General features: G+C 37.0%; 1 protein-coding gene and 1 long non-coding RNA gene across 3 annotated transcripts in view; one reads left to right on the forward strand and one right to left on the reverse strand.

The window, feature by feature from the left end:
• Positions 1-25,464, reverse strand: part of LOC100742419 (terminal nucleotidyltransferase 5C) — a 156,762-nt gene that overhangs the window by 103,951 nt on the left and 27,347 nt on the right. The gene's annotated exons all lie outside the window — the stretch shown is intronic.
• On the forward strand, positions 7,525-9,976 carry LOC117151322. Of its 2 annotated transcripts, XR_004461151.1 has the most exons (3): positions 7,525-7,601; positions 7,745-7,830; positions 9,664-9,976. It is a non-coding gene; the product is annotated as an uncharacterized LOC117151322 (long non-coding RNA). The 2 variants fall into 2 exon arrangements; XR_004461150.1 differs by lacking the exon at positions 9,664-9,976 and having other exon boundaries at positions 7,745-8,315.

The raw sequence follows: 25,464 nt of genomic DNA on the forward strand, positions 1-25,464 counted from the left end.
GGGTTTCCCGAAGGTTTCTCAACGATCTGACCTCCGTTCCATCGACAATCGGTTCTTTTCAACGATACAGCTGCCAACGGCCTTAAATATTCTTTTGGCTATTCTTTGATAGAAAAAGCGTCAGACAAGATAAAGAAGATGGAGTCTTTTTCCTTTTCTTCGATGATTTAGCGCTTTTCTCAGCGATTCGAAGAAAAGAGATGGATTATCGTACTGCTGCACGTAAGTCAATTTTAAAAGAGATTTCATACAGTTGCGAGATATAGAGCGAGAAGGCGGAGATCTTCGTACTCGAACAAACGTCAATTAGATTTATTAGCGTAACAAAGCTGTACATCGAAGAGCTTGCCTGAGACAATTTCTTCGCTTCTACATAGATAGGTACCAACTCGTAAGAGGACGAAAGCGAGCAAAGAACAAGAAACCACGAGATTGGAAACATCTTACGTACAACTTGAAAGCTTTAGCCTTAAGAAGGATTTCAATCTTGCGTCATTTTTACCTTCCTCTTGATCTTTACCTTCACGGAGTAACCATTTAAAAAAGAAGACAATGAACAGCCGTCGCTAAAAATAATAAGAAAGAGGAGGGCTCCTACCCAAACCTTCGCTCCTGCACAATGATCCCCTCCCTCCCCAAAAAAGAGAAGAAAAAAGAACATACAGAGAACCAAGGAAGAATAAACTAACAAATTAAAAACTCCTTCCATGTGATCTGAAACCTCCACCAGCTTGAAAAAACATCGTCTCTCAATTAGTGTCAACCAACTCTTTACCTTCATGGAATAATCAAGCAAGAAGGAAGATAATAAACAGTGGGAAGGAAAAAGAACCGAGATAAAAAGAAAGGAAAAGAAAAGAGGAATTGCAAAAAGGCGAAGCCCAGAGAAGTCGTTAACGTGAACGAAAGGAACGTTAGCATTGGTAACCAGAAAAGAATGCGGCCCGCTGTTTCGCAATGTCGCGAGAGGGACAAAGCAGCTGGTGCTTGTAGCCTTGTCGTATCGGTCGGTGCATAGTGATCGATAAAGGACCGTTAAATAATTAAACGGCGCATCTCGTGGGATTTATCGTAGACCAACACCTGGTAGGCGATAGCGCGGCCATTCGTATGGAATCGTATGGTTCGATCGATTCCACTTCGCGGCACGCCCTCAGCACATCGGGACAAGGCTTTTCAACCAAGCTCGAGCCGATTCATTCTCAACCTAATTCGTGCGCCATACGTGCACCACCGGTTTATCTATCGTCTTGTAACTGTATCACCTAACCGGAAGCATCGAGAAATGGAAATATTATCGCGTTGCCTGACTACTCTGTACAGGTTGCTTCGAAGGAGTCACCAGTCATGTCATTGGATATCGTACGAACGATCTCGAGCGATCGATCCATTTGGAATACAGCGTTCCAAAGGTAATCTAAGAAAAGAAGAAAGCGCAGAAAAATCCAAGAAGATTTTAGTCTCATCGGTACGAGGATCTATAGTGACATCAATTTTATCAGTTCTTATAATCCGAAGCGAATCAAGGCCAATCGAAATGACCTAGACATATTAACGTAGTGAACGTAAAAATAGCAAGTAACTTGAAGCAACCAACCTATCTGAAACACATTCTGTCCTATTATTCGTCATTTCTTCCCCTCGTTATTTCAAAGCTAATTTAAAAGTTTATCGCAGAAAGATTCACATGACCAAACTTCGATCTGATCGGTCTCACAGTTCTGCATCGATCTTGTTCAGTCTCTATGATCTCGAACGAACAAAGGTCAATGAGAAAGAACAATTTAAGGAAATACTATGATCCATCGAACACAAAAGTGTCGCCAGTGACGTCTCTGGTTACCGAACAAACGACCTTGAGCAATCGCTCGACCCACGAACGTGTTCTAACCCGTTTTCCCTTGAAGTATGATCTGGCATGGTCTAAGAGTCTATTAAAGAACGATTCGCATCCGTAAACCTTGACCTCGCCACTGTGACAATTTGTGTCGACTCCGATATCTCTTCCAGTTCCTACAATCCCGTGCGGATCAAGGCCGATGAAAGAGTCTCGTAAAGCAAAGAGAGCCGCCTGGCAGAAGTCGATTCCACGGCTCGGGTCATAAATCGTCGTCGGATCTCGTCGCATAATTTACCATTGGTACATTTTAATCGAAGAAAATTGACGGTCGTAAACGTCCGCCCGTGCCTGGGAATGTCTAAATTGCACTTTTAACAGGCACCGTAACCGTCTTATCGCGCGGATCGATCCGGACTCTCGATTTACGAGTTGCTATTAATTAACGGTCGATCCACGAGCCGATCGCGCGATTTATCAAGAAAAACGATCTTCCGAAAACATCGGTTCCCGACTTTCTATCTTGCTCAACGCGGTTTCTTCGTATTCTTCCCACGTAATTGGTGCTGTTTTCAGTTGATTCAGAGGCAGACGCTGGCATGGTGCCGCTACGAAAATTCCTCAAGGTGTTCGACCAACTCGCTCCATTTTCTTAACGTTTTCGTACCTAGCCGTTAAAAATACGCGAACGTTTTTCACAAAATTAAACATCCCGCTACGATACTCGAGAAACTGAAGTCTATCTTTGGTACGTGAACTGTGACGGTGTTCGTTGATTACGTGTATTTGTCAGCTATAAAGCGAAACGTCAAACTCTACGTGTATTTCGACAAAGAATTAAGAAGACCATCGCTGTTCGTTGATATGGACGATGAATTGGATAGAAACATCGATCGGTCGTCTTCGTAACTCGAACGTAAATATCCCGAAAATATCATATACCGTACGGAATTGCACAGCACGTTGTACAACGAGATCGCCGATAAAGGGACGTGTCAGACGAGAAAAGATCCGATCTCGTAATAATACGTATTCTTATCTGCGTATTTATTTCTGTCACAGAAATTTAATTTTCACCATCAATGTATTAAAATATTTAGATACATATCATAGTTTGATAAACCTACGTAATATCGAAGTAGACAGAAAAAGGCAAGCCAGCCAATGGCCAGCGGATTGCTCGTGGATGATGCGATCTTGATATAATGTCAAGGGCGAGGTACACGCGGTGCGGCATACACCGAGCACGCGTGTACGAGTCGCAAACCGGGTATTTTCGGCCGCAAATCGAACGTTCGACGTGTACGAATACGGTTTCGGTGTACGCGAAGATCGTCTATGACGAAATGCTGCGCTGATTCGCGTTGGCGCCAGTTTACGTATTACGAATGACAGTAGAACTTGGTTCGTCAAACCCGGTGGAAGATCTTTTCTCGCGTAGAAAGTGAAATTGATGGAATTCGAGTGTTGCGATGCAACGAAGGAAAAATACGCGATAGAAGCGAAACCTAAATTTCTCGTGAAAAATTCTTCTTACATCGTTAACATTGTACAGCATAAATGAGCTGAAAGTTTGCGCCAACTCGCATTTCCGTCCTACACAGTGAACGTACTTGATTATCACTGTAAAGAAGCATAAGTCCGAGCTATCTTCGTGTATCGTATGCAATGACCTTTTTTTAAGCATACGCGCTTCCAAGAAACTACATCGCGTTATCCATACGTACGTTACACGTGTTAACCGTACATGAAATTATAAACAGGTATAAACAGGTATCGCCGATAATCATTATCGATACGTTGACTAACAATGTTTCAAACGCCTCATAACTATCTTGTATAATGTTTCATCAACATAGACAAGCTATAAACGTACCTCCTAATCGACTACTCATTCGCTTAACCATCCAACAGTTGCTCTTGGAAAATTTCTATTCGATTTACAGTTTCAAAGAAATATTAAAGTGTTGGTTCAAATTTTAGTAAACAGTTGTTTGTATGGAAAAATGAATTTAAACGAAACGATTATTTTCTAAATTCTCCTATTTTCATTTTTCTAAATCGAAGATCTAACGATAAGAAAAATGTACAGAATGTGCATAGTACAAAAACATGGAAACTCTGTAATAGTAGAAGATGCAAAGTGAATTTCATTACTTTAGATGATAAAACGATAAATTTGCATGAAAATCAAGTCGATCTAATCAGTGAAAATCATTCACGAGGATCTGAAGGCTTCGATATGATCGCTCCTAATGATCGTAATCGGTTGGAACGATTGGAATCGGGTATCAAGGGGATAATACGGTGGCATATGTCTGAATCAGTTGGCCCATTCAGTGGCAATGACCGGCGGACCTTGCAGTCAACCGACGAGCCAGAAATTGACAATAAACGCCCATTCACGTAATAACAATGCCGCAATGACAGCCGTGCGTGTGATATGTAAATGTCATGTCCACTGACGACAATGACTGACACTGAAACTACCGACGATTCATCGAAACCGGGTTCGAATTAATCGATGGATACATAAATCATTAACAAGGCCAGTTATTCCATAAAAACAAGAATAATTAATTAGTTAGATGTTCTGTTTCTCTTTCAAAAGAATTTAATTATCGTTGTTATATCGTTTACGATTCTTGAATTATTTCAGAACCGAATTTTCCGAACTGTGGGAATAATTTCTTACTCGTTTTTGTTTCTCAATTAATTTTCATAAATCTTTCCTCCCAGAAACATTTAATTACGATTATAACATTCTTCGCGTAACTTGATTCTCTTGGAATCAAATTTTCCTGATTATGCGAAATATTTCTATTTTAACTGTTAAACATTTTCCTAAGAAATTCGAACATTGTCATTTTCCTAAGAAATAATGTCCATTTTTCTAAGAAATAACAAGTCTAATGTCGTTTCTTTCAATGACGAGTTTCCGGCATAAACAAAGTGTTTTGTGAAAATTAATGACTGTATTTTCGATTTTGATAAATTCATTCGGTTTTTCTTTAAACCATCGATGTCATGATCCTTTTGTTTAACTGTGTTATCGATGTAATATATATTACTTTGACGTGGTTGTCTTATCAGGCTAGATAAATGGTTAGTCCAGATAATTTTATGCGACACTAAATTATCGCTACTTGTCCGTGATATTCTCTTTGTTATTTCTCATTTACTTAAGATTGTTTTTCAGATTGAACTTTACGTATAAATTAGACAACTTTATAATTGTGAAGATATGTTGTGCGTACAGTTGTTTATAAAGTGCTAGACCAGATATGCAATTTAAAGTGCCAAGGAAACATCGTTTCATGTTCGAAGCATCCAATTCCGTATTGTCGTTGCTTGTTTATTTTCTGGTAAAAATTGAACAATTTTTGAATTTCGCAAAAACGCGTCGAAAACTTGTTTCGTGTTTTTCAGATTGATACGAACTTTTCTTCCGCTGTAACCAGCTTGCGTGTTGGAACAAATTGTCCAATTTTACGATTAATTGATCTTAAAGAATGCAATAAAGTATCGTTTAAAGCGATCGATTAGATAATCTGGTACGATACAAACACATCGTTTCACGTCTGAAGTATAGAATTTTTCTTTCGCGATTTCTTAACAGTTTCGGATAAAAAATGAGAAATTAACAAGTTCTGCAATTACACGAAGTGAGCAGTATCGTAGAATTTCAATATTTGATTTTGAAATTTAACGTGTTTCATCGTTGTGAAAGTACATATAATAAGTAAATAACGATATAAATTGTCAATTTTCAATGATTAACGCGTAATATGTTACGCCGATTACTTTAATTTAAAAAGACAACAAAGGTGTCAAACAATTTGTGCATCTGTAATTCGCAAAACACGTGTGTGACCTCTAATTGTTCCGATAATTTAACAAATAGATATAATACAGCGAATTTTACGTTTGAAAAGAGGAACAACGAATAAATTAAGAACCCTATCAATTATATCATAATTTAACACATGTCATAATGCTATAAATTATATTATAATATCGGAGTAATTTTGTCGAGTTGAATCGATGGTGGAAATGTAGATAAGATCGATAGTGGTAATGCAATGCTAATATTATCGATGTTGGTGGTAGTTTAATCAGAACACCAAAGATGAATGGATATTACGCTATTGTATTACTAACGTTACAGTCAGCTTCATTATGTATCTGAGAACCTAATGACGCGATAGAACCACTATACTATACTACCATTTTTTTTTTTTGGTAAAAATAATGTTATTATTTTATATTGGAACGCGATGATATTAAGAAGCACTCGATTTTACACGGCGATGAAGGGTTAATATTTTGCAATTTTCAGCAGATAAACTTATTACTCCGAAACTTATATTACGCACATTTCCATTGAAAATACATCAATAGAATGGTAAAAGTTACGCCACTTCTTCTTTCAAACAGAAGCTTCTATAATTATGAAATTAAAAATTAATAAGGGTAAATCAATTTCATCCAGCTCGATCTTATCCCTTACAAATATGAAGTATAATATAATTTATTTCTAACAAAATAAAAATTTCGATCATCCCTGGAACAACCCCTTGAAATTTAATTATTTTGTCAAAACACCTTTATTTCTAACAAAACGAAAAACATAGAAAATCTCTACACGAATGAATCGTATCTAAGCTAAATCCTGAAAATCGCTACTCTAAGAAAATGTCTACTTTTACCAAAATAAATAAATAAATAATAGATCTCTAATTGTAGAAATTATTATTCAAAAAATTGATACGTATTCGAAACGATAAATTAACGCCAACCTTGCCAGCCTCGGTCAAACGACCGCTTTGAAAATTTCATTAAAAATTGTGCGTTGCGTTCATCGTTATTTCTTTTGTTCATCCAACTTCGTGTGAATCCTTATATTACCTGATTAATCGATTTCTCAATTTTTGTTAATATAAAAATTTACATAAAGTTAGACGAACAAAAGAAGCAACAATAAACGTACAATATTAAACTAAATTTTAAAACCGGTCTCTCGACCTGGCCTGGCAAGCCCAACGCTAATTCATTTTCTCAATTCGAAAGCTTCGAACAAATAGAAAGAAAAAGAGGCGAAATAACGATTATACATCAAAAGTTTAATATCCACCATAATTTCATGGTAGTACAACTATTACAAGCATGGGCTGCCAAGAGCAGTTTACCAGTTTCTCTAGTTTCCTCTTCAACGCACCTCAATCCCATTCAGCCTTCAACCCTGCACCCTGCCGCGACAATCAGACGCCCTGAGCAACTCCAGCTACGATAGAGCAACCGATCTAGGTCAATCGGTTGCCAGGCAACAATTTCCCCGTCTCGTCGTACGCGTTGTCTGAAAATCGACGACGTAACGTCGCTCCTCGCTGAACCGGGAAGTATACAGCTCCCGTGGGTATTTTCCCTGCACGGTTGTTGCCTCAATTTTCAATCGATTACGCGGTCGAAGAAGCGATCGAACTGTAACCGCACCGTGATTCGGCTCGTGTGCAAACGAACGCCGGCCAATTTCCACGAATTCACCGCGGTATCGAACGAAGGTAATGGGGAAATTGGTCGGACGCTGTGAAGAACTGGAAGCGGCCAGAGACGAAGGGACTCTATTACCCGTCGAATTACAGCGATCATCGAAGTTTCTGACCGAGTGGAAGCTTTCCACCTGGGTTCAATGTTTCGTTGTTTCGAGGTTTTACGGTGCGTGATCTTCAAGCTAGGACCGTGCTTTCGTTAGAATTTTAGATGGGTAAGAAATAAATGTTACCTTTCATGTATAATTTATTTTCAATTTGTTAATAATTCGATGTATTAAATGTAAATATTCCTAGCTTTTATTCTTCACAGTAATTAATAGATTAACCAATTTCTTCTTACATTTTGTATTTTTAGTTGCACGTACACGTTGGTATCTTTGGACTTTGAATCCTTTCGATGGGCACGTTCTTGGCGACTTGGATTTATTATGCACCGTTATAGTAAGTTTCTCTGTAAATGAACAGCTTGTTTCATGATTCAAGTAAACGTTTTAGACGTTTGAAAAATGGGATGAATATTACTTCGTCGATGTTACAGGCTAGCATATTTTAGTGAAGTATTAAAAGAAATGTTTTGCCTTAGAAAATGAAACGATAGAACTTTGTTGGTAACCAAGGTAGGTTCCTTTCCTATTTATCCGTGGAATTTTCATAAGATAAATTCGACATTGCGGTATTGTATTTGCGAAACGGAGTCAAATTGCGGCAAGGAAGAGAATGACAGTGGTTTTGCAGGTACGCGTTTGACGATGCACCTGCGACAAATTTTCGATTCCCATGGGCCAAACAGTTTGTAGACAAAGCGAATTTACTTGGTGATTTATAAAGACGTAAAATTGTTAAGATCGTTGTACGGGAAGCATAGTCCGTAATACGGTTTCCTCAAACTTGTCTATTTTTCGAAGAAACGTATATACGGACGAGCATTAATCCGTGTCTTTTATGCTCCAATTTGCCTGAATTCAATTGTATTCAATGAAAACTCGCAGCGGTGCGATTACCATCGCGACGTTACGTTATTTCGCTACCAACCAGTTTGTTGATAAAAAGATAGTAGTCTCTATATGAAGAGAATTCTGGGCGAATTATCTTTAAGATTCATGCAGATAAACTGCTTTTAAATAATTATACCAGCGCGCTGCACGATTGTTTTTTATCTGCGAAACTCCTCTGCTTTCGTATAATTATGATTTCAATGAAAACACAAACTTAGATTATTTCGTAACAACACGCAGAAATTAGAAATTCCCTCTGATTGTTGCGTTCTTCATACTATTCGCGTTTCATTGTTGAAATAAATAACGCGAGACCTTGACGCAACAAAAAAAAAAAAACGTTGCCCGTAATTCATTCTTATCTCGATCGATCGCTATTTTCAATAAACAAGTAAAACAAAGTACAAACGACGTACTACCGTCCATTATATCGTTACCATCCATTAGTATTGCATAATTATTCGGACAACTTAATTCCAAATTTACACTTCGATGCTTCCACTTGTATAATTAATGGAAAGTTCTCGGCTTACCTAACGTTCATCCAACTACGAGCAATCTTCGTAAACTATTTCAGTTTCTGTTTACATTTTGCCAAACACGTTGTTCGAACTTCGTTGATCGAGTTGGTCGCTGTTCCAAGCAAAATGTCACGAATCAAATCTGATCGAATCGAATGAGATCAACGCAAAGCGAAACTCGTCGCGTGCGAAAGAACGCGGGTTAAGCTTTGACGAGGCAAACCGAAGCCAATGTAGATGCAAATTCAAGCTTCGACGTATCACGATAGTTAAAGTTAATGAAACGAGGAACAACGGTGAAATAATTGAAATTGTTCCGTACGGAAATAACACGAGCTCTGCGTGCACATGTGATTTCTGTCTACGGATCAATGTCACACGACGAACAATCAATGAGAATTGGTTGGTCGATGGAGACATCGCAGATACCCGGCGCCCGTATTATACGCGCTTCGTGTGGGTGGCTGGTACAATCGTGTTCGTGTGCGTGCACCCTAGGCACACACGTAAACAGGTCGTGTTCGTGATAACCAGCATGTCATTAGCCTGTCACGGACGACGAGACGCGACGCGCGGCGTCTCTCCGATTTCATTTGGCGTCAATGATCGGGATCAATTTGCGCTGACTTTGCCCAGAGGGTGGCACAAGCCCACCAGACACTGGCAGACTTCGATCGATTTCGCGCGATTTATGATCGAGACGTTGTTGAATCGCGCGGTTGACGTAGAAAGGGATTTTGTTCTTATTTCATTCGCAGGAAGTGGATCTACCCGATGTCGTAATCTGTCGGTGAGAGGATACAGTTGGATTAGCGTCCTGCCTGCGCTGGGATTTGCAGTGTGTTATACACGTACTTGGAGATTAGCAACTGCAGATTTCAGTTTTAGTGACCTGTTTCAACAAAGTGCGATGGCTTAAGGAACTTAAGTTTATTGCCATAAACACCGACTATTATCTTAAACTGCGGAATGTTTGATCGTAAATCAAGGAACGTAAATCAAGAAATATATATATATTAACGTTATTCGATTTCTCTCGGACTTGAATAATGGATGAAATACAGGGTGGGTGGTAACAAGCGGAAAGAGGGTGGTTCTACGCGAAAAAAGAGGTCGGAAATATAGAATAAAAATTTTTTGGTTGAGCCTTTGTTTTCGAGAAAATCGACTTTGAATTTTCGCTCGGTAAGCGTGCACTTTGTCGCGTCTCGTTATAACGGATCTCACTGTAGATCGCTGTCTCGATGGAAAAATTAAAAAGAAAAATTTTTATTCTATATTTTCGTCTTCTTTTTCCGCCTGTACCACCAGTTATCAACCACCCTGTATATCGTATGCATCTACGATATGTCGAAAGCGCTTTCAAGGTCGATTTGAAACATTAGGTCATCCGAAAAGTTTCTTCCGTTTTATATTATGTTGAGGTTATTCGATGTGTAAACAGAGAAAACTCGTGAATAAAGTGTAAGGCAGAAAATATATTTAAATAGAAGTGTAATTATAAGTAAGAATACAATTTGAGTTGATCCAGATCCGCACGCTAGTGTCACGTAAAATAACAAAATAAAAAAAAAGAAATTTGAGGTAAAAAATAAAAAAAAGAAAACTTTATTTTTTTTCTAACAACAATCCACTTTACAATCCACTTCCGAACTCTAGGCGTGACTTTCTAAGACCGACACTCTTATGATTTGACTTTCGATCGGATCCGATTACTTTCTTTTGTCATCCCTTAACATCCTCACCGTCCATGCATTTGCTAGGCGTCCGCGACCGTTGCCACGTGCTCTTTCTTCAGAACCTTCGGTGGAAGGACCGTTGGGATGTTGATAGTTCATTAGGCACTTCAGCGATATACATTGTTGCCGAGTGCCGTCACATCTTTATCTCCATCGTCAGTTCATCGGATTTGAAGTATGCCGGTCGTGACGCTAGCTGTGTTACTCAATAACTGAAAACCCCGAAGCCAACGTCGCCTGTCTTACCGTTCATGGTCTGACTTCGTCGCGGTCTTTTGTCTGTCGATGGCTTCAGTGCTTGAGAAAACTAAAAAGACCAGATGTAGAGTTTTCTTAGAAGTGGTAACCACTTCAACATATTATTTTATCAAATTACGTACGATCCATTTTGTTCTATCAAAATAAAAATCATAAGGTTGGACAGATTAGATTTCATGTTTGTATAAACCTCAAGATACCAACAGTCAAAGAGGAAATAGCGAAATATAGCGACAGATATAGCAAAAGAGTCAACAAACACCGAAACCCCCTAATCACTGGACTACTCGATACGACGGACCAGATTCGCAGGCTGAAGAGGCACTACCCGCTAGACCTAAACGTTAGATTCACTTAATTATCCAAATTAAGCATATGCACTTACCTATAACACTAATAAATTATACCTATCTATAATAAGTATAACTTATTGTAAATAAACAGCCATGTCACTGCGCCACGCCAGAAAAATTACTGAAAATTCTCAACGCGAGAATTGATTGTAATTTCAACAAATAAAATAAAAAAAAAAAAAATGTTTGTATAAAGATGCATCGTTGTGAAAGACGGATCTGTAAAAGAAAGACACTTTTCGGACAACCTAATAGTAGCAATCGTGAAAGGAAAATACGTTAAACACTCTCTGAAATTAGTATGCACTGCGAAACTTTCGATCTCGTCGGTCGTATGTTAATATTTGTATTTTACGTATAAGAGTACTTTTACTGTGTAACTTTTCTCTGCTAGCTACTTTCGCGCGACTCCCTGTGTCATGTTCAATCGAAACCATAAGATCAACTGTTTAGGAAAAGAAAGAGTAAAAGAGAAAGAAATAGGAAGAGCGTATGGGAGGCAAATTATGTATCGACCTTTACGCGCATGCATGCGAGTATTTTTTTTTCCTATGTAACGTTCAATTTTATTTGTCATCGACTCGATAACTCGATTCGATCAAGCTGACCTACGTGAAGGAATGCGATAAGCGATTCTTCGGACAGTGGATAATTCCTATAATATTACTGTTTAAGGTGCGATTATACAGAGTGACGCAGAATAAAGGTAACGGTGTATAAACTTGGTGACGAAGACGACAGATTGATATGCATTTCTGGGAAATTTGAAAAAAGGAAAATGTCCAAAGTGCGTTTAATGTACAAAATATAAAAAAAAACATTTAAACAGTGAAGTATACACTTGTCCTAAAATTTAACGGCAGTAAATTAATTAAAATTATTTTAATAAAGATACGAAATGCCATAAAAATGCGTGGCCTATTCAGGACGAACGCGTGCGATCCTTCGTAGAGATTAGACCGAGTATCAAAGAATACTCATCAGTTACGTGCATATTTCCAATTTAGTCTTGACTCGGGCTTGTGACAACGATGTCTGTTGAAAAAATTATAGTCGAACAGGCATTTTTGCGGTATTCGTTCGATTTCCAATTCGGCGAAAAATTGTCTGCAAAGCAAATCGATTAATTTTACTAAATAAAGGAAGGAACGAGTATTCGCTCGCTTGGTCCAGAGTAGTCTAAACGAATCTTTTTACCATACAATTGGCAAATTTTTGGTTGGTAGCGGTACGTAGTAGTCGAAGACCCGGACGGATGAGAAATTGAAAAGCGCGAAAACAGACGCGTGACCACAGCCGGCTAAATCGCAAACAAGGACATCGTGGCCAACAATACGCTGAATGTCGGCTTCGACACGGATGCTCGCCGATTAACCTTAGGGTTTTTGAAAGAAACTCGCGATTACCAGCCGTATCACCGGTATGTAACGTGTTACATACACCACGGTACCCGCACGTCACCATTCCTTTGTCTTTTTTCATCTTTATTTCCTCTCCATTTTGCTTTTCCCTACTATTATACAAATGTGTTATCTGGAACGACCTCTTATCGGATAAAAAATAACCGAGCGTTGCTTAAATCGTGCCAGTGGAGATTTCCAGCGGAGATTATAGTTTGCTAGTGAAATTTCATCACGTTCCTTAGTCCTTTTTTTCTAAAGGTTTGCAGATTTTCAAGACGACAATGGTGCGTTTAATCGTGACGACCGCGTTCTTTTTTTTAATGTACGTTGTTACTCAGATACAGTGTCGTTGAATCATGAAACGACATTGAAAGAATTAAAAAGATAGAATCCAAAAGGAGATTTGTCTTGTCATTGAAATATCGCGAAGAGTACTCTCGACATTCTGAATGTTTCTGTATATGCGTTCTACGTATCGTTGAATACAATTTTAGTATAAACGCCAAAATATCAATATTTGTATGTAACGTAAACAGTTGTAGCCAACGAACAATTCTAAATGAAAGACAAAAATTTCGTTGGGAATTTCCCTTCTACCGATCAATTTGCGAGTTCTCTCGCAAAGGAGAAAGGTTCTACCATGTGGATGTTTGCAATTTCCTCTAAGTTTGTAGATAGAGCGTTGTACACATGCATATGTATATTTGGCGATGGAAAGGGACGGAATATTTCGTTATCGTACACCGATTCCGCTTGAAATTGGAATCTCCTCTAATCTTCACACGTCTTCGACTATGTAATCATATCTGTCAGACCATTTCGCAATAGTTTGTTCCTAACAACCTACGCTTTTATTTTTATTCGATTCCTCACGATTCGCGTAAATAAGTCGTTAGGAAAATTTTTACGTTCTCACGATCGATAAAGATATTTACCGAGATACAGCAGCTACTTGATGACTGCATTCTGCCATAAATTGCATGCATTGATAAAGCTCGCCATGTTCTTTGCTTCTCATTCCGGAGCTAATACTGAAATTTTTATTTCTGCGAAATGATTTTAATACCAAAGCGATAAGATGTCGCACTTTCTACTTATAGTAAAACCAATTTGCGGTACTACAGGTGGCGATTTCCAAAAAAGTCTTCCTTTGCTTGAATCTTGCCGCGTTTTTCAACAGCCGATGCAACTTCCACTCTTAAACTTTCCAGCTTCCTCTCCACCGCAACCGTAAAATCGAAAAATCGAGTAATAAGATGTTTCGTTAAGGAGTCAGGAATATTCAAAGGACAGCAACCAGCGATAGACCTTCGTTCCATTCAGATCGTTCAAATGACATTCACGCGATTCTTATCGCGAACACCTGTCGATAACTTTGTGACCCACGAGCGCGATACGCGAAAGGATAAGTTCGATCGATGTTACGTCGATGTAAAGACACGCAGGTCGACTGCGTTGCTATGTAAGTTGTTGCCTTTTCTAATCAATTTCATACTTGTCGTTGATAACAGATGAAAATAGGCACTTTTGCAAGAGGAAATTAGAAATTCAATTGCGTGGAAAACTTATGCAAGTCGAACGAGTTTACGGAAACATGTCGGATGGCATGACGAATCGATTCTGGAAGACATCGTCTCCAGATTGACAACTATACTACGTACGTACCTTTCGAAGTTAAGTACCGTTCAAAATACGGAAGGATAGTCTATGCAATGTATATTTGTTGGCAGAAACACGATTATCTTTATCGAACCACGGATAAATATTTTATGCTATTTCAGTACGCTCTATGCTATTTTAGTCCTTTGGCGCGTAAACAAGGAAACGATTGTATTTTCGCGACAAGAAGCTCGAATACGTCGATTTCGAGCTTCTCGGAGTATCGTTGTTATCTATTTTTACTATACCAAGTAAAATACTTGCTCCGAAACTTTCCAAACAGGAAGAAAAGCTAAAGCTTTTGAAATACGATTAAAAAGTCTCGAATTTTTTCAACAACTTCTTCCGTAGTTTTTTTTATTTTTATTTTTTTTATTTTTTTTTTATTTTTCTATATGTTTAAATTTTTAGATTTCTAACAAACATTTGGAGAATGTTAATATTAGAATCTCTGTTACCCTGACAATTGTATGTACCGGAGAAAACCAATGAAAATACGTGAATTTGTGCGAGATAAAAATAAAAATTGATGGCCACCAATAAGCGCGACTCTATGGGAAAAATCGGAGGAAAAAGAGAGTCGGAACGGCGCGCAATTGGGTCGTACAGTCACACGTTCTTGTCAAGGCGACCGGAAGTAAAGGGCGTTCGCAATCCTGGATGAAGAAAGGCTGTTAAACAAGACTTTTTATTTTTTCGCCAGTCTATGTTTGATTTGGTTCTAGCCAAGCTAAGCCAACCAGGTTAGTCGAAAGATCATGTTCCACGGTACGAACATCGGTGTTCGGGAATATTGAGAATAAAAATTAATTTACTACTTAAACTGTACGCAACGATCCTTTTGATGGAATTACCAGCTTCGTAAATATCTATAATTAGCCATTTCATTATAGGTAATGAGGAAAACTCGTCGGTTGTTACGTTTTGATACAATCTGGATAAGATGATAAGCAGATTATTATCATTATCTTTAGCATAATTTCTTGGTATATTATGTTCGTAATTTTAGTACCTGTATTAACATTATTCCGCGAATGTAAATTAATTGTTGAAATAGGGAATATCGTATTGAAATAAAAATGGAAGATGAGGGAACCTTATGCAAATGCGTGGTATTTAAAACGCTACGCTTGAATCTCGATTATCTGATAAATATTCACGTAATATCGAATACGTTTATTTAGAGCTGTCGATTGTCGGATTGCGATGGCAGATAAAAGGAAATATCGTATCGAAACAAAAGCATGTTTTAAAGTTAAGTAATATATTTAATTAATTAATATCGCAGATTTTTATAAACATTCTTATCTTTTCGTCAATTCGTAATTTCTAAAGAGATAACAATAACCTTGCTGTTTCGTGTTTTTCACGAATTTACTCGGCAGAAAGGTTAATGAAGACTATGAAAAATCAAAATTGCAAATTACCTTCGAGAACCTGTGAATACGTGCGTGAAAGAGTGAAAAGGATTTGCATATTCGATAAAAATGGCTCGTGCCTGAACGTTCGTCGAGCATCGATAATTAATTTCGACGAGTTTGATAATAAAATCACGAAATTGAAGCATGATGTAACGTGACGTAAATCTGGTTAAATCAAATTGAACGAAATACTACATTGAAATGTTGAATAAGCGAAAATGTGTTTTCTTGGCTGTGACAGGTGCAATGTATCTAATCTTCGACGTACAAGTGGATCTTTGAAACTCAAAGGTTATTGCACCACTCTAGCAACAAGTGTCAGTCAAGGGATAAGAGAAGGAAGACAAAGAGGAGAGATAAAGTTTCTCTCTCGCAGCCTTCTCCCTTATCACTGACACGGCTCCTACCATCTATCTCTCCTATCTAACCAATCAGATCTGACACGATATTATATCGTGCTTCCTCAAAGTAAATACAATTTTTCTCATATACGTTGGAAACGTGTATCGAACGTTGAAATCTATTTTTTTCATAAGGAGAAGCAATAGATTTGTCGAATTTTAGGAGAAATCTATAGAAAATCTAGAAACCTATCGAACACTGGATTATCGACTTGAAGCTTGCACGAGGAATCACATACTTTCGTTTTATTTGACAGATTATTCCATTATTCGTTTGAAGATTTGCTTGATAGAAATTTATTAAGATTTAAGCAGTATGGATTTTACTTTGCCATCGATCATGTTATTTAGTTTACTTTCGATAGAACGATTTTTCTATAGGAATTTATATATTTTCGCGTATGAATGCGTAGAAATAGAAGGGAAAGTGTGAGCTTAAAAATCGCAGAACGCAGCGAAACGTAATAAGTAACGTAATAAGTAAGTAAATAATAAATTCTATATAAAAACAAATAAAAAAAAAAGAAGGAAAGAGGTAATGGAAGAAATTCAATGATAAAGTAAAGATGAAAATTAAGCAATTTTAATTTAAAAATCATGCAAAAATAAAATGATATACAATAATTAAAACTTGCATAAATGATAACAATAACAATACGATGTAATTCTTCGTACTTTCAGGATACATTTTAATTCACCACTAAAGGAAATCTTTCTTTACAGTGAAACATTCAAGGATCGTTAAATTCTAGATTTTGCTCCGTCATTATCGCGTCAACGGAGCAAGAATCTAGAGTTATCGCGATTAAAAAGAGAAAGACCAAGGCGAATATGTGTAAACAAAATTCTTGTCCACAGATTATTTCTTGTTTGCTCGGCTCGAATTTAGAAGCTACTGTGCAAACGTAATTAATTCGAACCAGTTGCGGGGGTGGCGATATTTGCCTTTAATACTACGAACCGCTTGCGCACTTATCAAAACGTTGAGAAATTATTCACGTTTCAAGATGCAACAATGCGTGATTTCATTAAGACGACGAATTAGCGTTACCCACGTTCTTGCATGAATTAATTCATTTCTTGAGACGGTAGACAAGATTTACGAGGAGGAAACGAGCGTGTTTTGTCGAAAGATAGAATATCTTCCCCGTTACCAAGATTAAGATTACGAAGAAAGCGAACAACGAACATCACATTGATAGAAAAATACGAATTAAAAAACCACCGACAACTGTACCTGTTCTTCTTCACTTCTTCGTCCTCTTTCGTCCTTCTCTCCCGCTTTCCTCTCTTTTCATTCTCGTCGCTGTTATATTCGTTTCGATTTAATAATATTAATAAAATAACTGTTCGAATATTCTACGAGACTCGGCTCATACAGATTCATATCGTAATGCGTATCTAATATTTCTTTCTTTTTCTAGAATTTTTATCTACGTTAAGAAAAATCCTCAGAAATTTTCTTATAATCGTTTCTTTGATATTAAATCCTGGCTCACGTTGCTCTCCGGAGTTAAAATACCCTGTCCACTGTTTCACAACGTTCGGTAAAACTGGTATACATGTAGACAATCAGCAAACAATTCGATCTACCTATTTGTTCGTTTATTCGAGGACCTGATAACTCTCTGTCCTCGACTTCGACTAACACGGTCAACTCGCTGCTCAAACTCGCGCCCTTCTGCGTAATACGTACATTGTTTGCCTGTAATTAATCTCGATTATTCTGTAATCCGCGTGAATTGGAACAGAAGTGTTAAAAGATTGAAAGAAAGGGGCGAAAAATGGGAGGAAGAAAAATTCTATTTTAAAGTCGTAGAATTGGGAATTGTGGAATTTTTGAGTTAGGCGTTTACCGATTGTATATCGAGCGAAGAATGGAAAAGTTCATCGGCGCAATGATATTTGCATAATACGATGATGAGTTTTACATTAATCGAGAAATTTTTTCTTTCGAATTTCAAAACCAAGACCAATATCGCCGCTGTTGAAACAAAAATAACCTTCGATCGATTCCTGTTTATTTAAGTAGCATAAATTCAACGACTTATACTATATGTGCAATCCTACAAATCCTACTAATCTTAATTTCTTCATTGAAAATTCAAAAGCTCGTCGAACATTGTCGCTCAAGAAACAAACTTTTTCGATTATCATGTTTATTCGAGTAACACGAACTAAATTTATTCTCTACCTATTTACTACTTTGCTTCTGATAAGCGATTCGAGTCGGCAATAAGAAGGTATCTCGTTAATTACGCTTGTTTTGCCCTAACTTTATCCTCGTTCGAACATCACCTCCAGCTCCAACATCATGCCCTTATCGATGAGCTAATTGTTGCGAGGCTGGCGTTTAATTAACCGACTCGGTGAACTTTCCCGCTTTTATCCGCCGAGGGGTTACGATAATTTATTTACGGGATGATTGCCCCAGCTCGAGCCAATTGTATCTGGGTGCCATTTTTTACACGACGACAGTTGTTTCGCGAGGTGAACAAACTCGTCCGTAGACGGTTCGCGCAGATTCTTAGCGAACCGTAATGACGAAATTGTACGGTTATCTTCAGCAATCGATTGTCCGATCGAGAAACTCGCCCCCCGTGAAATTTTCTCTGTCGTGTGTCTTAATGTCGTTAGGATCGTGTAACGAAGAACACCGTAATACAGGTGAATCGACAAGGATTTGTAAATTAATTAGTTTGTAAATTAACAGTTTAAAACTATGGACGAGTATGGTGTACAAATTGCGCCATAGGCACCTAAACCAAAGATGTTTGAAGAAATACAAACGTTTAAGGGGGTGTCCTGAATTAGAATGTTCTGAATTAGAAAACAGAGTCTTTTCGTGATTTTTTTAGAAGGGAAAGAAATAAATGAAGTTATTGAATTTTCAGGTATGGTTTTACATATATTTAACGAATACAAAGAAATTTTGTTAAAGTAAAAAAGAAATTATAACAGATTTCTAAGCCTATTTCATGGGCTGCTCGATGAACTAAAAAAAAAGGCAGAAAATAGCGTGAAATTAAAAATTTTGCCGGGTTTAAAGAAAAAAAGTGTTTTATAAAAAGAAAAAATAAACTTTAAGATGCTATAACAATTATTTAAATAAACTTTTTGACGAACTTTTTTAGTTTATCAAGAAGAAAAATATATAATAATTTAATCCTTCTTTTGGTTTTTTGTTTCGCTCAAGAATTACGAGATGCATCTTTCACGCCGATTGAAAACTGCAGCCCATGAAATAGGCTTAGAAATCTGTTATAATTTTCTTTTTTACTTTAAAAAAATTTTTTTATATTCGTTAAATATATATAAAACCATACCTTAAAATTCAATAACTTCATTTCTTTCTTTCGCTTCTAAGAAAAAAATCACAAAAAGACGCTGTTTTAAAACATTCTAATTCAGGACAGCCCCTTAAAATTTCACTATTGTAAAAGCGCTTGATAAAGTTTCGAAGAAAAATTATAAATTGCTTACTCTGACTATTCCGGCAGTTTTACTGTAAAATACTAAGATCACGAGTAACTGGAATATAGGGGAATCTAAATGAAAGGTATATGGAAGGATAAAAATCTGCAAGAATGTAGCGAATGTATAGAACTTCGACGTGAAATTACGAATTGCATATTTGAATTATTCTGGTAGTATTTAGCGTGGAGAAATAGTAACTTCCGTGTTTTAAAAATAAAATATACTTATATCGCGTGTCCTTCTCTAAATGAGACATTCGTTGAATATATTAAATACTGACGCGAAATGAATGTAATATATTTATAGTTAGATTACGATTAGGCAGAAGAAGGGCAATTTGCAGAGTTTAAAAATGAAATCTACTTCCGTGATGAATTGTGTTTGTTTAAATGAAATATTGAATGTCCAAAGACAAATGACAAATTGCAGTTTTTAAGAGAATAATATATGGCATACCGGTAATACTGCAGCTCGTAGCGTAAATTTTAAACGAATGAAATTAAGTAAAATTAAATAAAATAGCAGGAAACATGGAAGTTATTACGAATATTTGTAACAAATTACAATGAAATTCGTAAACGTGTAAATTACTAGATATGTATCGAAATAAGAAATAAAGTTTGCTCACTTGCACTGCGGCTATTTATGATCGATGATCACGACCACTGGCTAAGATAATATGTATATTTAGTAGATAATCTCTTACCTGAAAACAAACAAAATAAAAATATCGTAAGTCAAATTAGAACTTGGTATTATCGTTGATAAAATTTTGGACATCAACGTATACAGATACTATATTTATGTACAGTGATTTATTTACATCTATATTCGCATTAATACATTCGTACACCGTGATGTGCGCCCATATTGTGATTAATAGAAACACACATATAGGTGTTTTGTTTATTCAACGTACATATTGCTATTAACGAGCTGAAAATAGTGATAAAATTTAGTATGTACGTACTTAAAAAATTAAGTGTAAAAATCTATACGTTTCAATCAAAATTAAGTACAGGGTTGTCCGAGAAGTATCTTTCTTTCGCAAACGTGTTTTTTACAACAGTGCACCTTCATACAAACGTGAAACCAAGTCTGTGAAATGTCGCGATGTTTATCTCAACGAAACGAAATGGATCGTACGTAATTCGACAAAATAATATAAAACAAAAAACGTTGTGCGTCTACTATTTCCTGCTAAAACGAAAGAAACTTTTCCAACAACCTAATACATATGTAATTAAATTCGTTATCGAATTGACCGATCAATATCGTTCTTTGCGTTATATTTTTATGTCTTCTGACCAACTATCCAAAGAATTTTTTATTTTTTCTTCGTAGCTCACGACATCTTATATAGACAAGATACTTTTGTTTCTAACCAAGACGACATCTCGAGACGATAAAAATTGGTGCTCAAATTAATCGATCTTTCCTTTATGCTTTTTTAATGAACAAATAAATAGAACAAACAACGAAATTACTAGACTGCCGATTTGTATGTAAATTCGTATTTTACAAACACAAATAAAAAAAAGTGGAACCTAAGCAAGAACGCGTTCCGCTATTGAATATCACAACAGGTACTGTATTTTGAATTGTATATTGAATGTTGTATTCGTTTGCATGTTCGAATTTGCCATAAGTTGAGAAAAATGCGTAGTCTAAACGTTACTTGTGGGAACGCCATAGTGCTGCTACGAAATTACATCCTAGAAATCCTAGTGCTAACAAGCATCGTTACAAAATCAACGAACGAACCGGAAGCCACGTTACATGAACCATAGTACATATACGAACGAATAAATATAACGAAACAGAAGGAAAGGAAGAGAAGAAGAATAGATGAGAGATAAAAACCGGCGTAAAAATGATTTTTCATGAATGTAGTCCGGTTTTACGAGGGAATTTTTCGCGACGACGCAACCGTGACCGTTCCTTTTTCCAGTAAATCGCGTATCCAGTGCGAAAACCAGGCAATCGAGATCGTTTCGGCAGGGTTTATCGGTTTGATTCGGTGCGTGAGCTCGTGAACAATCGCGCGTATTCATGGCGAGTTGGTTTCGATGAAAAATGTTTGTCGGTGGCACCGCAGATAGGCCGCTTTCGGATAAAAGCTGTTCACGAGACGATTGCGTGTCTCTACTGATTCGTCTTCGTGCTCCAACCGATCGAGAATTATGCGCCGTGGAATTCTACTAGAACTCGATTATGAAATTCTTCTAGTTTCAGTCTTGGATATAAAACTGGTTTATTAAGTGGATTAAGCTGATTGTAGAGCAAGCAGTTGGATTAATTTGCAAAGTTGGACCGCATTTCAACGCGTTTAATTGTACTACATTTTTTGAGTCTTTCGAAATTTATTAGGGAACCTTTTAACATTCTGTTAGAGTTAAGGGGAACGTTCGAGCGGCCAGAGATTGCGAGAAATTGATGAAAAATCGTAGCAACTGTAGCAAATATCGCAATAGTTAACATCGAAAAAGAACGATTCGATGCGTAACAAGTTAAAAAAAAAAAAAAATTGAGACATCGATTCGTAGATTTTCGACTTTTATTATCTTCGATTTTATATTGTTCGCTTTTTGCATCCGTTCCCCTGATTTCTTCTGAGAAATACGCTTCTTAATTTCAATTTTTTAACACTTTTTATCCATCGAATCTTCACAACCTTCAACTAATTTCTCACAATCTCCAACTGCTTTGGAGTTCCTCTTAATCTCGTACAATTTCTCCAGTTACGATAGAGTTGTACCAATTTCAAAGCTATCTGGTCAAAGATATTTCACCAAGTCTTGCGATTTCACTTAAAGCTTCGATAATTTTCGGTTACGTAGACTTTCCATCGAGACTTTAGCAATTCCCAAGTCTAGATTCTGGTAAATAGTAATCGACGAAAAGGATAGCGATAAAAAAGAAGCCGTCGTTGCGTGTGTCGACTTATCGGTTCACCGAGCGCATGTGGTCACCGCGTTGCGTAAGTGAGTGGAGACAAGCAAACTTATTCCGCTCAATGATCAATTTGTCGGGCGGGTGCTCGCTGGTGGAGCACCCCGTGCACGGCTACGCCTCTATTTGGAGCGAATCTGGAAAAGGGCCGCGATAACGACGCGATTTTCGATTTAACCGCTCAATCGGCGTCGTGATCGATACAGGTCAGTCCGATCGGCCAAGCGTCTGTGATCGATTTCGATCGATCAGTTCGTGTTTCGTTCGTTACAGATTTCTGCAATCACGAGAAACTCGCGTGCTAATTCCATTCAACGAATGTTTCTTGCCTCTACTCTTTAAGAACGGTAATATTGTTTGAAAATAGCTTGCTATACAAAGAGCGAAAATTTAGGGTTTCTACTAATTTAGGGTAAAATAATTATCTATTGGATGTAGGAAGAAAATTGTGTGCTTTCGTAATATTTCTATTATTTTATAATAATAAAAAACGTAATTACTTTAAATTGATAAGCGCGCCACTCAGAAATCAGATCAATGGAATTCAACTTTTGGTAAATTTGTCAATTTTATTGCTCGTTATAAATTATAATTTGAACGAGTATTTAGGCAAAGGAATTGTTTTGCAATAGATAATTTTGTGTTTCATTTGGTATGTATAATCGGCAAATGATACAGCGAAGTGAAATTGAGGACCGATCACCGTATCTGATTAATCGCATCAGTTAGATTATAGTAAATGTAAGTAGTTGGTACTGACTGGACGTATAGCAACGGTGAAATATCACTGCATCGGATTCTATACAATTAATCAGCCGAGTTTCATACAAACGGCTCTAATCTTCCTGCAACATTAATTTCCATACGAGTAACATGAAATTAAGAGCAAACGAAAGTACAAAACCGACATTATACACATTGTATTATTCAATTGAAGTTCTATTAACTACAATAGCTACCTGTGGTATCGTAACTATAATGAAACCTACGTTATTAAATACCACGCGTAATTTCCATTTTTCATAAAAGCACTCCGTTCAAAACATTTTCTGCAACGAAACTCCACGGGTAAAACGTTCGATTAATTCTACTCGTCGTATTAATTTTACGCTTCGCAATAATGTAAAAAACTAGATTATCTTCGACATTTGAGTAACAGATCGGAATAATCGCAACAATTTTTCAAAGTGGTTCTCAACCAGTAGTACGTGAAACGTGATCAGAGAAATTCTGAAATTTCGAAATTCTAATTGCTCGAAACTGCAAAGTTTCTTTGTCAGAGTTGCAAAATCCTACGATTCTAAAATTTCAAAATTCGAAAGTTCCAGGATTCTACACTTGTAAAATTCTAAAATTTCAAAGTTCCAAGACTTTAAAGTTCAAAACCTTGTAAACTTCAAATTCTTACGGATACTCGAAAAGCCTGGAATTCTAAACGAAAACGGAATTATTCCCGAACATTCGAAATTTTAGAATTTTGAAGCGCAGAAGTATAAATTTATTTCAATTCTGATTATGTTCGGTGGAATACGTAGAACCGATGCGATCAGAGCAAACAGATTATTATCGTACGAGGAAGCGTACGTTCTAAAAATTTGTCATTTCGGTTTGTTTGTGAAAGAGTCGAGAGCCGCAATTGAAACCAAACCTGAATAATCTGAAGGTTCCGCGTCTGATTACATTTACAAACAATGTAATCTTCGAGATCGAAATGGAATCGAGAAACAAGTACATAATACGACTTCTCCCGAGAAATCGATAAGAAGAACCTCGAAAGGTAAGTACGGTCGAGGGTATCTCGATAAATTTCAAGATCAAATAACTTGCCGCGGTCGCGTAAGCATTCTCATTAATTCGCCAGTAATCTAAGCAAGTTAGCCGAGTAAGTAATTACTCTACTAACGTAAGACACAAGACCCTTTTGTATGTCCCTTTTCGCAAAGGGGAGGAGCTCAATTAGCCGCATCTAAGATTTCCCTCTATTGTCCGCATCTAAGACATTTCTTCGACAGAGGAAAAAGAGAAAATATCGTAAAATGGTTGGAGATGGCGGAGAAAGCAAATTGGGAGAACAACATACGATAATTGGTGTTGATATTAACGCATATTCATATTTTCACGAATATAATAATAAAAAAAAAAAGACGAATTATAGATAGAGAGCTGTGTTTATCGATTGAATATAGCAACGAATGCTATACTTTGGGTATTTTTATCATTCTTTCCAAATTTCCCATAAATGCATAAAATCCATAGCTCAATAATTAGGTTATTACAGTGACCTATAGTAGTAGTTATAGATTGTCAAAATCGTAGAGTAAAGAATAAAAAGGAATAAATGATTAAAAATAGAAATTGTAAATTAAATCGATCTTTAGACTTTGAAACTGAAACTAATAAAAATCTATTTATTCTTAACAAACTATCGATTAAAGCTATTTCTTATACGAACATTATAAAATCCTATTATGTGAACGAAAGACGTTTGATCAGGGTGCGACGCAAGATTCTGTTTATACGTACTTTTTTAACAGAGATGCAGTATAATTGTCGTGTCTAAGCGAGTTACACTTTTTCCTATTGTTGCCGGTTATTTCACGGCTGGCGGCGCGTCTAGTCTCAAGTTGGAGAATCGGTGTTGCTCGTATTCTGATACTTTTGTCCAACAGACCTTTAAATCTGTCCACCGTGGCGAGGGAAAGAGAGGAATTACGAGAGAGAGAAAGACAGAGACACGGAGAGTTGAAACCAGGCCTGCACCAATCCCAGCAGATAATTCTCAAAGCATATTATACGAAATATCAAGGTCTTGCCTTTCTACGGATAGCGTACGCGTTTAAGTACGCGCGCCATTGCACGTGAACACGCCGCACGCAATGGAACGAAGAGTGCGCAT

The sequence above is a fragment of the Bombus impatiens genome, unplaced genomic scaffold (assembly GCF_000188095.3).
Source record: "Bombus impatiens unplaced genomic scaffold, BIMP_2.2 scf_0144, whole genome shotgun sequence".
NCBI lineage: Eukaryota > Metazoa > Arthropoda > Insecta > Hymenoptera > Apidae > Bombus > Bombus impatiens.